This window comes from Giraffa tippelskirchi, chromosome 5, assembly GCF_054371585.1.
Source record: "Giraffa tippelskirchi isolate mGirTip1 chromosome 5, T2T-mGirTip1v1.2.pri, whole genome shotgun sequence".
Taxonomy (NCBI): domain Eukaryota; kingdom Metazoa; phylum Chordata; class Mammalia; order Artiodactyla; family Giraffidae; genus Giraffa; species Giraffa tippelskirchi.
This window is the reverse complement of record NC_137279.1, coordinates 179659335-179673267: the sequence shown is the minus strand read 5'-3', so window position 1 is coordinate 179673267 and position 13933 is coordinate 179659335.

Sequence of the window (13933 nt, the reverse complement as noted above, 5' to 3'; positions counted from 1 at the left end):
AAGTTGCTATAAACATCTGTGTGCAGGTTTTTGTGTAGACATAATTTCCAATTCCTTTGAGTAATTACCAAGGAACTTGGTTATTGGATCATATGATAAGTGTATATTTAGTTTTGTAAGAAAGTGTCAAGTGTCTTCCAAAGTGGCTGAACTATTTGCATTCCTACCAGAGATGAGTGAGTTCCTATTGCTCTACATCCTTTTTGCCAGCATTTGGTGTTGTCAGTGTTTCGGGATTTACGCCATTCTAATAGGTGTGTAGTGGTATCTCACTGCTGTTTTAATTTATAATTACCTAATACATAATGTTGAATATCTTTTCATATGTTTGTTTGCCATCTGTATACCTTGATTAGATTAAGCACTGTTTATCAAAAGATTCAGTTAAGAGAGTAGAAAAGTTTATCTCAGAGTAAGGGACAATTTCTTTCTTTATTTCTGGCTGTACTGGGTCTTCGTTGCTGCGAACAGGCTTTCTCTAGTTGCAGTGAGTGTGGGCTCCTCATCACAGTGGGTTTTCGTTGCAGAGCACAGGTCTAGAGCATGCCAGCTTCGGCTCAGTAGTTGTGGTGCACGGGCTTAATTGTCCCAAGGCATATGGAATCTGCCCAGACCAGGGATAGAACCCGTGTTCCCTGCATTGGTAGGTGGATTCTTAACCACTGGACCACTAGGGAAGTCCCCCTGGCGTATTATAAATAGATAAAGCTAAACATTATATTAGGGTATTCCCAGGTGGCTCAGTGGTAAAGAATCCACCTGCCAGTGCAGGAGACACAGGAGACATGGATTCAATCCCTGGCTCTGTAAGATCCCCTGGAGGAGGAAATGGCAACCCACTCCAGCATTCTTGCCTGGAAAATTCCATGGACAGAGGAGCCTGGGGGGCTACAATCCATGGGGTCTCAAAGAGTTGGACACGACTTAGCAACTGAACACATAGGCATGCACACAAACCGTATATTGGCCAGTCCTAAAAGCTAGGATGACAGAAGTTCCTTTGTATAATGTACAGAAAAGATTCCAAAACTCAAGGAATTTTGGGACGAATTACCAAATATATCATTCCTTTTCCCAACCTGATAAAACACTGGAGGCATTCCCTTTACCCAATGGCTTGAGTCATACTTTGTTATAGAAGTACTAGAATCGCTAAAACATGACTTAGTTGGTGTTCTCTATAGGCCAAGAGTACTAGTGAAGTGTACTTCCTATTTTCAGTGGACTTGAGCATTTCCAATAATAGCCTTTAACACTGGCCCACCTGCAATTTATGATAATCAGAATGGATACCAATATCTTTGGAGGTGGTTAATTAATTGAAGCTAGGGACCCAGACAAATGGCAGCTCACTAAAGCCCCACTTGATCTGTATAGCCAAATTTTCTCAGGGTTTGGAGACAGATGTCAATAAGATAGAAATATAGCCCTATATTCTGTTGCTAGACCTGAGTTCACAGCCTACTGAATAATGGAGAGACAGGTATTCTTGAGGATGGAGCTTGTAAAAGCCCTATTAATGTGTAATGTTTATCTTCTGGCTTTCCCCAAAGGGACCCACTTCCATTTTATCTGGGTAAATACACTAGGGAAACTACACAAACACTTGGGCAACAGTTAAACACTGGCTGTTAACTATCGCTATATCCTACTCGTAGTATTTTTGTCCATGTGTCAGAGTGGAAGCATATGGTGATCAGGTAATGATGGAGTTTTGACCTAAGTCAGCCTCACCATAGGTCAAGTGGAATCTTACACCCCTCCTGTAGCAGTTCCCCCCAAGTTTCTGAGTGCCCAGTTGGAAAAAGATGCCCTTAGCAACTGATAGATTACTTACATTGACTTGCTGACCTGCAAAGTAAGGACTGTTGAGGAAAGAGTGGAGGAAGAGGAAGCCCGTGGAACTCTTACTGAAATAAGAAACCAATAACAGTATCACACTCTCTGGGGGAAATTTAAGAGACCACAGGTCCATTTAACTTGAAGTCTAGCTGGTGCAGAAGATGGATGGGTTTGGGAGAATGACAGTAAATTATGGTAAACTTCTTTGGGTTAATACCTCCAAACTGGGTTATTCTCATTACAGGTGCTATTCTGGAAGACATCTCCTTATTGAATTTAATCAGGATAATGCTTGACATGTGACATATGTCTATTAACATTATACTTTGGGAGAAGTAATTTATCCTGATAAACAAAAATATCAGAAACAATCTGCTTCTATGTGATAGAACAGCAGTGTGAGTTTACTACCCAGTCTGAGGAATGTGCCATCTCTTAGATCTATGCGGTAGTTCAGTGTGTAGAGGCTTTAGCTCTCTCTTCAAAGTAGGTTGTATTTTCCAAAGATGGCATCACCAGCATACACCCCATCCCACATGCTTATCTTATAATTGTGACATTGGCCTTCTTCCATCGAAGAGGTCTATTTTCTCTCCCTTTGAACATGAATAGACCTTTATAACTGCCTTAACCAACAGAACATGGCAGATACTGCCTCACTTCCCAGGACAGGTTATACAAGGGCTGTAAGGCCTCTTCCTGGTTCTTTCTCTCTCTCTCAGGACTCTTGCACTTCATACCAAGCCAATATATTTTAAGAAAGTTCAGGCCACATGGAGAAGTCACATGTGGGTTTCTGATCAACGGCCCTGGCCAGGCCCACATGACAGTGAATAACCTTCAGATGATTCCAGTTCTTTGCCTTTGCGTCTTCCAGTTAGACTTCCAACATCATGGTGCAAGGACAAGCTGTCTGCTCTGTGCCCTGTCTGAATTTCTGACTTACAGAAACTGTGAGAGACAATAAAAGATTATTGTTGTTTTAAGCAGGAACTAATAAGCAATCTATCATATAAACCAATCTATAAGGAATTCTGCCACATCAATGAATTATTTGAGGCATGTTGGGCTGGTTCTTTTAAAGAAAGGAACAAGTTGTTTTCTGTCCTCTATATTAAAAAAAGAAGTACTGCACCAGGTGAGTCCCTCTGGATTTGTGAAGCACATACACCATAGTCAGATGTGTTGATCCAACCGATTTTGGGGGTGATGTGAAAAGCTGCCTATTTCAAGTAGAGCCCAGAATGACAGATGTTTCTCTCATTCAGGCTACAGGCACTTCTTCCCTCAGCCCTTGTAATTCGGTAGATCAGTAGCAGATCAGGATGCTGTATGGACCCTCTTACAAGCCCTAAGTAAAGAACCAACAATGGGACTTCCATGGTGGTCCAGTGGCTAAGATTCTGCACTCCCAAAGCAGGGGCCTGGGTTTGATCCCTGGTTAGGGGACTAGATCCTACACGCTGCAACTAAGAGTTCACATGCCGCAACTAAAGGTACCGCATGCCATAACGAAGACCTGCTGCAGCCAAATAAATAAATATTAGAAATAAAAAAGAACCGCCAAGGAGGCAATTATGGTTTTCAAAACTATGCTCTCTTTGGCAAGCAACTATTTTCCTACTTGGCCTTGGTGTGGATTGAATGCCAGATCAGGAGATCCCAGGTGCCATGGGCTTCCCTGGTGGCTCAGACGGTAAAGAATCTGCCTGCAATGTGGAAGACCTAGGTTCGACCCCTGGGTTGGGAAGATCCCCTGGAGGAGGGCATGGCAACCCACTCCAGTATTCTTGTCTGGAGAATCCCCATGGACAGAGGAGCCTGGCGGGCTACAGTCCATGGGACCTCAAAGAGTCAGACACGACTCAGGGACTAAGCACAGCACAGCATATGGGACCAGAGCTGCCCATAACTGAACCGAATAACGAACGATCTGCCTGCATATCCTTGGAGAACCTTCAAGGTCAGTATCTTTAGATCTTTTTTTCCTTGGCCAAGTGGAGTCACTGGAGAAGTTTTTCAAACTTGCTGCCCAGGGAGTATAGACCTGGGTAGAAGCATTCTGGAAAGAAGACTGGGAGTCTCAAGTTCAGTGTGTAAATGTGCACATATCCTTGCCCTGTTCCCTGTATTTCCAGCATAGTGCCCGCCCGTCAACTCTGCCTGCTGTTCTTCAGCTCAGAGACCCCTCTGTTTTATCTTTTCTTTAAACGACTCCTCCAGTCTCCTGCAGAGATGGTCAAAGGACAGTCACCTGACTGGAGTAGTGTAGAGACACTGAGAATCTGCTTCTAACAGATTTGCAACCAATATTCTATGGTTAGCATTGCCTGAGCTCCCCATTTTCAGAGGGACCCCTAGGCAACTGGTTTGTTTGCTTTGGGGGATTCTGGAATGTAAATTAGGTTGCTTCTTGGCTTTCCCACTGCTCACTAAGGATTCAGCCTTTTCAGGACTCATAAGGCTGTCAGCACTCATTCGTTCGTTGTTCAGTTGCCAGAATTTTGTTTTTCTCCTCTCTATTCAATGTATCCTTGGGTTTACACCTTTGGTTTTAAGTCCTTTTTTCTGCAGTTATGATGTGATTTTTGTGATGGAGTGGAGCTAAATACATGTGTTCCATCTGTTCCCTTTAACTAGAACTTAAGACCATGTGACAAGGACTAAGAAGACAGAAAGGACAGAGGATGAGACCCTTCTTTTGGAAAGGGGTGTAGTTTTCCCAGGGAAGAGAGTTATGGACCGACAGCCTCAAGGAAAATGACACCTGTAGGATGAGGTTTGTGACTACAGTCCCTGTGAAGTTCAAAGTGCCAAGTACTTTCTTTTTAAGAGAAATCAAGTTAATTATGATCATAATTCTGAATTTCCCTGACTCTCCTATAAAAGTTATCATAAAACTGTTCAGCTTGGTTTATGAATCCTGTGAGGGTTTAAAGAAAGCAGGAGGAAGATGGCTTATTCTGTCCCACTGTCTCCCAGGATGGAGAAAAGGCGTTAACTTTGAGTGCCCACCCCCTAGCGAAAGCTATAGATACTGGAAGATTGTTCGAGAGAGGACAAGAGAAGAAAGAAAATCATCTGTTTACTCTCATGTGTTAGTGAAGGTTGTTCCTCTGAGGAGAAAGAACTCCAGCAAAATCCTGAATTATTTAAGTGGTGTGACAAGTTGATCTATAAACTAAATGAATTCATTGGGAGCAGAAGCTCAGAGCTGGGGTGACTGTGACGCTGAAAGACAATTTTTATTTTTAATTTTTTATTGTGGTTGATTTAAAATGTGTTGATTTCTTCTCCATAGCAAATTAACTCAGTAATACAAATTATACATTCTTTTTGATATTCTTTTCCATTATAGTTTATCCCAGAACATTGAATATTGTTCCCTGCGTCATACAGTAGTACCTTGTCTGTCCATTCAATATGTTATAGTTTGCATATACTAACCTCAAACTCCCTTCTATCCCTCCCCCTCTCCCATATATGAAAGTACACAAATTGTAAATGTGCTTGTATTTATTTTTAGCGTGTATTAGGAGAAATAGAATTGGTACATTAAATATAGAATTTCAAGGATACTATTGCTTGGGATGAGGGTAGTGTGCACTGGTAAGGCACTCAGTTTACAGGGACTGCATGCAAATACCCTGGTGGTCCAGGGGTTGAGACTCTGCTCTTCCACTGCATGGGGTGAAGATTCAGTCCCTGGTCTGAGAACTAAGATCCCACATGCCACACAGTGTGGCTAAAACAAAAAACAAAAATTACAAAGACTGTATGACTTGTAGGATCATTGTTCATGCATTCAGTGGCTGTCTGATTTGGGTTCTCTCAGAAACATACCCTGACAAAGGATTGGGCCCAAGTAGTTTATTTGGGAAATACCAATAGGAAATGGGGGGAAGGAGGTGGAAAGGAAGGTAGCCAGTAAAAGGTACATTATTAAGCTAGTTGCTTCTGTAGGAGTGTCGGGTGCTTAGTCGCTCAATTGTGTCTGCCTCTTTGAGACCCCCTGGACTGCAGCCTGCCAGGCACCTTTGTCCATGGGGATTCTCCAGACAAGAAGTGGGTTGCTGTACCCTCCTCCAGGGGATCTTACCAACCCCGAGACTGAATCCACATCTCCTATGTCTTCTGCATTGTGGGCAGATTCTTTACCCACTGAGCCACCTGGGAAGCCTGTGGTGGGGGTAGTGGAAGGATAATCAGTGTTAATTCCCTGCCCAGCTGCAGAGATGCAAATACAGGCAGCTGGCATTGCTGAAGCACACTGGAAAGTGTAAAAGGTATGCATATGACACAAACAGCATCAGCTCCTGCAACTAAACTTACCACTGTAAGTGCTTGGAAGCATTGATAGTATAGATAATTATGAGTACTAGCATAGATTCCTCCTGCATTTTTTCCATCATTCTTCTGCTGGAAGTTGATAATTATTTGTGATGGAAAATACTTAGAAATTTAAATAATTATACATTGAAATTGGGCCTCACTCTGTCATTACTCATAATGTTAATTTCTTTTTGACCTTATCAGAAATCAGTGGTGAAAATGGTAATTCTAAAGAATAAGGCTGAACACTGTAATAGAAATGTGAATAGCAATGGTGACTTGAATAAAATTTACAGATGGAAAAGATTCGTTTTCATTCTAATCCTAAAGAAGGGCAATGCCAAAGAATGTTCAAACTATCATACAATTGTACTCATATCACATGCTAGTAAGGTTATGCTCAAAGTCCTTTACGCTAGGCTTCAGTGGTACATGAACCAAGGACTTCCAGATGTACAAGTTGGGTATAGAAAGGCAGAGGAATCAGAGATCAAATTGCCAACATTCCTTGGATCACAGAAAAAGCAAAGGAATTCCTACTTCTGCTTCACTGACTATGCTAAAGCCTTTGACTGTGTAGAGCACAACAAACTGTGGAAGATTCTGAAAGAGATGGGAATACCAGACCACCTTACCTGCCTCCTGAGAAATCTGTATGCAGGTCAAGAAGCAACAGTTAGCACCGGATATGGAACAATGGACTAGTTCAAAATTGGGAAAGGAGTACGTCAAAGCTGGATATTGTCACCCTGCTTATTTAGCTTCTATGCAGAGTACATCATGCAAAATGCCAGGTTAGATGAATCACAAGCTGGAATCAAGATTGCCAGGAGAAATATCAATAACCTCAGATATGCAAATGATAGTACCAAAATCAATGTGTTTGGTGACTGCAGCTACAAAATTAAAAGATGCTTGCTCCTTAGAAGAATAGCTATGACAAACCTAGACAGTGTATTAAAAGGCAGAGACATCACTTTGCCGACAAAGGTCCACATAGTCAAAGCTATGATTTTTCCAGTAGTCATGTACGGATAGGCTTCCCTGATAGCTCAGTTGGTAAAGAATCCACCTGCAATGCAGGAGACGCCAGTTCGATTCCTGGGTCAGGAAGATCCACTGGAGAAGGGATAGGCTACCCACTCTACCCACTCCAGTATTCTTGGGCTTCCCTTGTGGCTCAGCTGGTAAAGAATCTGCCCGGAATGTGGGAGACCTAGGTTCAATCCCTGGGTTGGGAAGATCCCCTGGAGAAGGGAAAGGCTACCCACTCCAGTATTCTGGCCTGGAGAATTCCATGGACTGTATAGTCCATGGGGTTGCAAAGAGTCTGACATGACAGAGCATCTTTCACTTTTGCTTTCATGTAGGGATGTGAGAGTTGGACCATAAAGAAGGCTGAGCACTGAAAAATTGATGTTTTTGAACTGTGGTGCTGGAGAAGAGTCTTGAGAGTCCCTTGGACTGCAAAGAGATCAAACTAGTGAATCCTAAAGAAAGTCAACCCTGAATATTCATTGGAAGGACTTTTGCTAAAGCTGAAGCTGCAATACTTTGGCCACCTGATGTGAAGAACTGACTCATTGGAAAAGACCCTGATGCTGGGAAAGACAGAAGGCAGGAGGAGAAGCTGGTGACAGAAGATGAAATGGTTGGATGGCATCACTGACTCTATGGACAAGAGTTTGAGCAAACTCCGGGACATGGTGAAGGACAGGGAAGCCTGGACTGCTGCTGTCCATGGGGTTGCAAAGAGTCGGACGGACACAACTGAGCGACTGAACGACAAGCCATCCAATCTGTGGTATTTAGTTGTAGAAGCCCAAGCAGACTACTACAGTTCCCTAAATGGCTAACTAGTTGTCTTCATGACACTTAATGAATAATCATCATCACTTTGCTAATTTGAAATTCCACTTTTATAATATTTTAAGTTTAAGTAAACTAACAAATCTGTTTGGAGAGTTTCTATTTAATTTTACTAATTTAAGAGTATATTTTGGTGCTGGTTTTATCTTATTTTGATTATCAAGCTTTGTATTATATTGGAAAAATAATTTATACCAGTTACATTGGTAGGTCAAGTCTGACATCATTATTGTTGGAAAATTGTATTGGCCATTCTGGAATACTTATCATTCTTGGTAAATTTTAGAATCATTTAACTTATTAAAAGGAAAAGGTGAGATTTTGATTGGGGAGCATTAAAGTGGAGGAAGCTGACATGTTTAGAAAGTTGCTAGTAAAGTAATGCTCAAAATTCTCCAAGCCAGGCTTCAACAATATGTGAACCGTGAACTTCCAGATGTTCAAGCTGGTTTTAGAAAAGGCAGAGGAACCAGAGATCAAATTGCCAATATCCGCCGGATCATCGAAAAAGCAAGAGAGTTCCAGAAAAACATCTATTTCTGCTTTATTGACTATGCCAAAGCCTTTGACTGTGTGGATCACAAGAAACTGTGGAAAATTCTGAAAGAGATGGGAATACCAGACCATCTGACCTGTCTCTTGAGAAACCTGTATGCAGGTCAGGAAGCAACAGTTAGAACTGGACATGGAACAACAGACTGGTTCCAAATAGGGAAAGGAGTACGTCAAGGCTGTATATTGTCACCCTGCTTATTTAACTTATATGCAGAGTACATCATGAGAAACGCTGGGCTGGAAGAACCACAAGCTGGAATCAAGATTGCCGGGAGAAATATCAATAACCTCAGATATGCAGATGACACGACCCTTATGGCAGAAAGTGAAGAAGAACTAAAGAGCCTCTTGATGAAAGTGAAAGAGGAGAGTGAAAAAGTTGGCTTAAAACTCAACATTCAAAAAACTAAGATCGTGGCATCTGGTCCCATCACTTTATGGCAAATAGATGGGGAAACAGTGGAAACAGTGTCAGACTTTATCTTTTTGGGCTCCAAAATCACTGCTGATGGTGATTGCAGCCATGAAATTAAAAGATGCTTACTCCTTGGAAGGAAGGTTATGGCCAATCTAGATAGCATATTTAAAAGCAGAGACATTACTTTGCCAACAAAGGTCCGTCTAGTCAAGGCTATGGTTTTTCCAGTGGTCATGTATGGATGTGAGAGTTGGATGGTGAAGAAAGCTGAGCGCCACAGAATTGATGCTTTTGAACTGTGGTGTTGGAGAAGACTCTTGAGAGTCCCTTGGACTGCAAGGAGATCCAACCAGTCCACCCTAAAAGAGATCAATCCTGGGTGTTCATTGGAAGGAGTGATGTTGAAGCTGAAACTCCAATACTTTGGCCACCTCATGTGAGGAATTGACTCATTGGAAAAGACCCTGATGCTGGGTAGGATTGGGGGCAGGAGGAGAAGGGGACGACAGAGGATGAGATGGTTGGATGGCATCACTGACTTGATGGACGTGGGTTTGGGTGGACTCCAGGAGTTGGCGATGGACAGAGAGGCCTGGTGTGCTGCAATTCATGGGGTCGCAAAGAGTCGGACACAACTGAGCGACTGAACTGAACTGATTCCAATCCATGAACATGATGTACATCACTATTCTTGCCATTTAAATCAGTAATTTTTGTGATTTTATTGATAATGTCCTGCATAATTCTTAGTTATTCTTAGCAATATTGTATTATGAAAACATTCAAACATACAGGAAAGTTGAAAGACTTTTACATTGAGCATCCATGTACCACTACCTAGACTTTACCATTAACGTTTTATTATATTTTATGCCATGGTTTTGTTGAGAAGCAGGTAGAAGAGCAGACTGCTTGGATTTATCACTTGCAAGCTGTATGATGCAGGACAAGTTATTTAACTTCTCCAAACCTCAATTTTCTTATCTGCAAATTGGGAATAATAATAGCATTTACTTCAAGAGGTTGTTATGAGGACTACATTGGTTAAAATATATAATGCACTTGGAACAAAGCTTCATACTCTGTAAATACTACATGCTAGTGTGTTAGTCTGCTTGGGCTGTTATATAACAAAATACCATAGACTGGGTGGCTTAAACAATGGAAATTTATTTCTTCATAATTCTGAAAGCTAGAAGTCCCAGATCAAGGTCTGGCAGGATCAGTTTCTGGTGAGGGCTCTCTTCCTGGCTGTACATAGTGACTTCATGCTAAATCCTCATATTAACTTTCCTCAGTGCCTGCCTTCAGAGAGAGATTAAGACCTCTGTTGTCTCTTCTTAAAAGGACACTAATCCTATGGGATCAGGGTCCCACCCTTATGATCTCATTTAGTCTTAGTTACAGAGAGTCTCTGATTTATGATTTTCAAATTTACAGTGGTGTGAGAGTGATATGCATTCAGTAGAAACTATAATTTGAATTTTTATTTTTTTCCTGAGCTAGCAAAAATCAGTATAATACTCTCTCATGGTGCTGGGCAGTGGCATTGAGCCTCAGCTCCCAGACAGTCACAATCACAAGGATAAACAACCAATACACTTACAACCATTCTGTACCTACACAACCGTTCTGTTTTTCACTTTCAGTACAGTATTCAGTAAATTACATGAAACAGTCAATACTTTATTACAAAATAGGCTCTGTGCTAGATGATTTTGGCCCAACTCTAGGCTAATATAAGTGTTTTAAGCACATTTTAAGGTAGGCTAAGCTAAGCTAGGTGAGGTGTATTTAAATGCATTTTTGACTTACGATATTTTCAACGTACTATGGGTTTATCCAGATGCAACCCCATCATAAGCTTAGGAAGGTCTGTACTTTCTTATTCCAAATATAGCTACTCTGGGGGTTAGAGTTTCAACATATGAATTTGTGAGGCTGGTTGGAGAGACAGACATTCAGTTCATAACAGCTAGCAATGACATTGCTTTATTTTGTTTTCTAAATTGTTGCTTTTGTAAGCTATCGATGTAGAAGATAAAACAGCATTAGAGTATAATCATTTCTGCAGAAAATACATAAAAGGCATGAAAAAAATGGTGTGTGTGTAGGTGAGTCTGTGCACCAAAAGTTAGCAATGGTTACTCTACTTGGTGAGATTATAGGTAATAATTATTTTGTATTTTGTGGTATTTAGAAATATAAGGAAAGCAATTAACGTAAGGACTTCTTGAATACTAGAACAAAAAACTACCTATTGTTGTTGTTCAGCCACTAAGTCGTGTCTCTTTTAATGAAAGACTGGATTCCATTCCACTTTCAGTCTTTTCTATGTACATATTAAATGAAAGTGGTATGGATCATTTTATACCAACGTTGTTTCGACAAAAAAGAGATACAGATGTTTTCCTTTGTCAAGGGTTTCAAATCTCTCCGCGGAAACATTCGCAAATCGATGCACGGCAGAGGAGAGCTGGTTCTAGTCAGTAGTCTTCCGCGCGGGCGAGAAGACAGGCTACGATTCCTACCGCAGGAGCGGGCTTGCCTTACACTGGGTTTGAGCCCCACGCAAACCAGAGTGATGGAACCGCATCCCGGGGCGCATCCCGGAGGGCGTCCCCTGAGGCGCCCGAAAGCGGGCTGGCTGCCCGGGAGGACGCTGGGAACCGCGCGCCGAGGCTGCTTGCCGCGCAATCGGCCAGGGCTGCGCTACGTGGGAGCATCTTGTCCCTGCGAGGTGACCGGTCAGCGGCAGCCGGAGGGCTAGGGTGTGCGGTCAGAGCAGGTGAGAGGGGTGAGCCAGGGCTCCCTTGGGTCTGGAAAGCGGACAAACCGGGAAGCGCCGCCTCCGCCCAGCCCGGCGTCATCGGTGGCTTGCGGTGTGCTCCCAGCCCCTGACTCAGGCTCACGCAAAGGATGCGAGGGCTGGGCCAGACCCGTCCATCTTTGGAGAAAGGTTTATCATCTCCATTTACAGAGGAGGAAACGGGATCAGTGGGATTACGTGGTTTGCCACAGCCGACAAGTGAAGGAACTGGATTCAAACCCAGATCCTTTTTGATTACAAATCGCAGACTACTTTAAACGTGTTGTTCAGTCGCTAAGTCGTGTCTGACTGACTCTGCAGCACTCCAGGCTTTCCTGTCCTTCACTATCTCTTGGAGTGTGCTCAAACTGGTGTCCATTGAATGGATGATGCCATCCAACCATCTCATCTTCTGTCGCCTCCTTCTTCTGCCTTCTTTCTTTCCCAGCATCAGGGTCTTTTCCAATGTGTCCAGTCTTCACATTGGATGGCCAAATTATTGGAGCTTCAGCGTCAGTCCTTCCAATGAATATTCAGGGTTGATTTCCTTTAGAATTGACTGATTTGATTTCCAAGGGACTCTTAACAGTCTTCTCCAGCACCACAGTCCAAAAGCATCAATTCTTCATTGCTCAGCCTTCTTTATGGTCCAACTCTCATATCTGTACATGACTACTGGAAAAACCATAGCTTTGACTATATGGACCTTTGTTGGCAAAGTGATGTCTCAGCTTTTTAATATGCTGTCTAGGTTGGTCATAGTTTTTCTTCCAAAGAGCAAGCATCTTTTAATTTCATGGCTGCAGTCACCATCTGCAGTGCTTTTGGAGCCCAAGAAAATGAAGTCTGTCACTGCTTCCACTTTCCCCCATCTATTTGCCATGAAGGGATGGGACCAGATGCCATGATCTTAGTTTTGTGAATGTTGAGTTTTAAGCCAGCTTTTTTACTCTCTTTTTTCACCCTCATCAAGGGGCTCTTTAGTTCCTCTTCACTTTCTGCCATTAGGTGGTATAATCTGCATTTCTGAAGTTGTTGATATTTCTCCTGGCAGTCTTGATTTCATCTTGTGGTTCATCCAGCCTGGCACTTCATATGATGTACTTTGCATATAAGTTAAATAAGCAGGGTGACAATATACAGCCTTGACGTACTCCTTTCCCAGTTTTGAACCAGTCCATTTTTCCATGTCCGGTTCTAACTGTTGCCTCTTGACCAGCATACAGGTTTCTCAGGAGGCAGATAAAGTGGTCTGGTATTTCCGTCTCTTTAAGAATTTCCCACAGTTTGTTGTGATCCACACAGTCAAAGGCTTTAGCGTAGTCATTGAAGCAGAAGTTCTTCTGGAATTCCTTTGCTTTTTCTGTGATCCAACGAATGTTGGCAATTTTTTTTTTTAATTAACAAGCCAAAGTAATTTTGTTACATAAATCAACCCATTTACTATAGGCTACCAACATTATCAAATGCTGGTGCTTATACTGGTCCTTTAATTCCTTCAGTCTTCTGATGGCAGACTTTACTGTGATAGCAGAAGTGGTGTAGGTCTAGGCACCATCAGCTACTGTTTTCATGCAGGAACCACAGTGCCAAATGCCCACAGCTCGTCTCTTCATCTTGGTTTTGCCACAGAAGGAGCAAGTATTCTTGGTGTGCTGGCTGATTTCAGTTTTCACCATTTTCCTGAGGGAGGCACCATAACGGGTGTTTTATTTGCCCATGACTCCAACCTTCTTGGTGCATTTTGCCATTTTAACACAACCTAGGTCCGAGCCCAAGAGCAGATGTTGGCAATTTGATCTCTAGTTTCTCTGCCTTTTCTAAGTCTAGCTTGTACATCTGGAAGATCTTGGTTCACGTACTGTTGATGCCTAGTTTGAAGGATTTTGAGCATTACTTTGCTAGCTTCTGAAATGAGTGCACTTGTATCGTGGTTTGAACATTCTTTGGCATTGCCTTTCTTTGGGATCTGAACGAAAACTTGCCTTTTCCAGTCCTGTGGCCACTGCTGAGTTTTCCAAATTTGTAATTCCAAATTACTTTAAAGGTAGTACGCTTAAAACAAAGAATTGGGTTTTATTAATTCCTTTATGCTTCTAGACACCAGC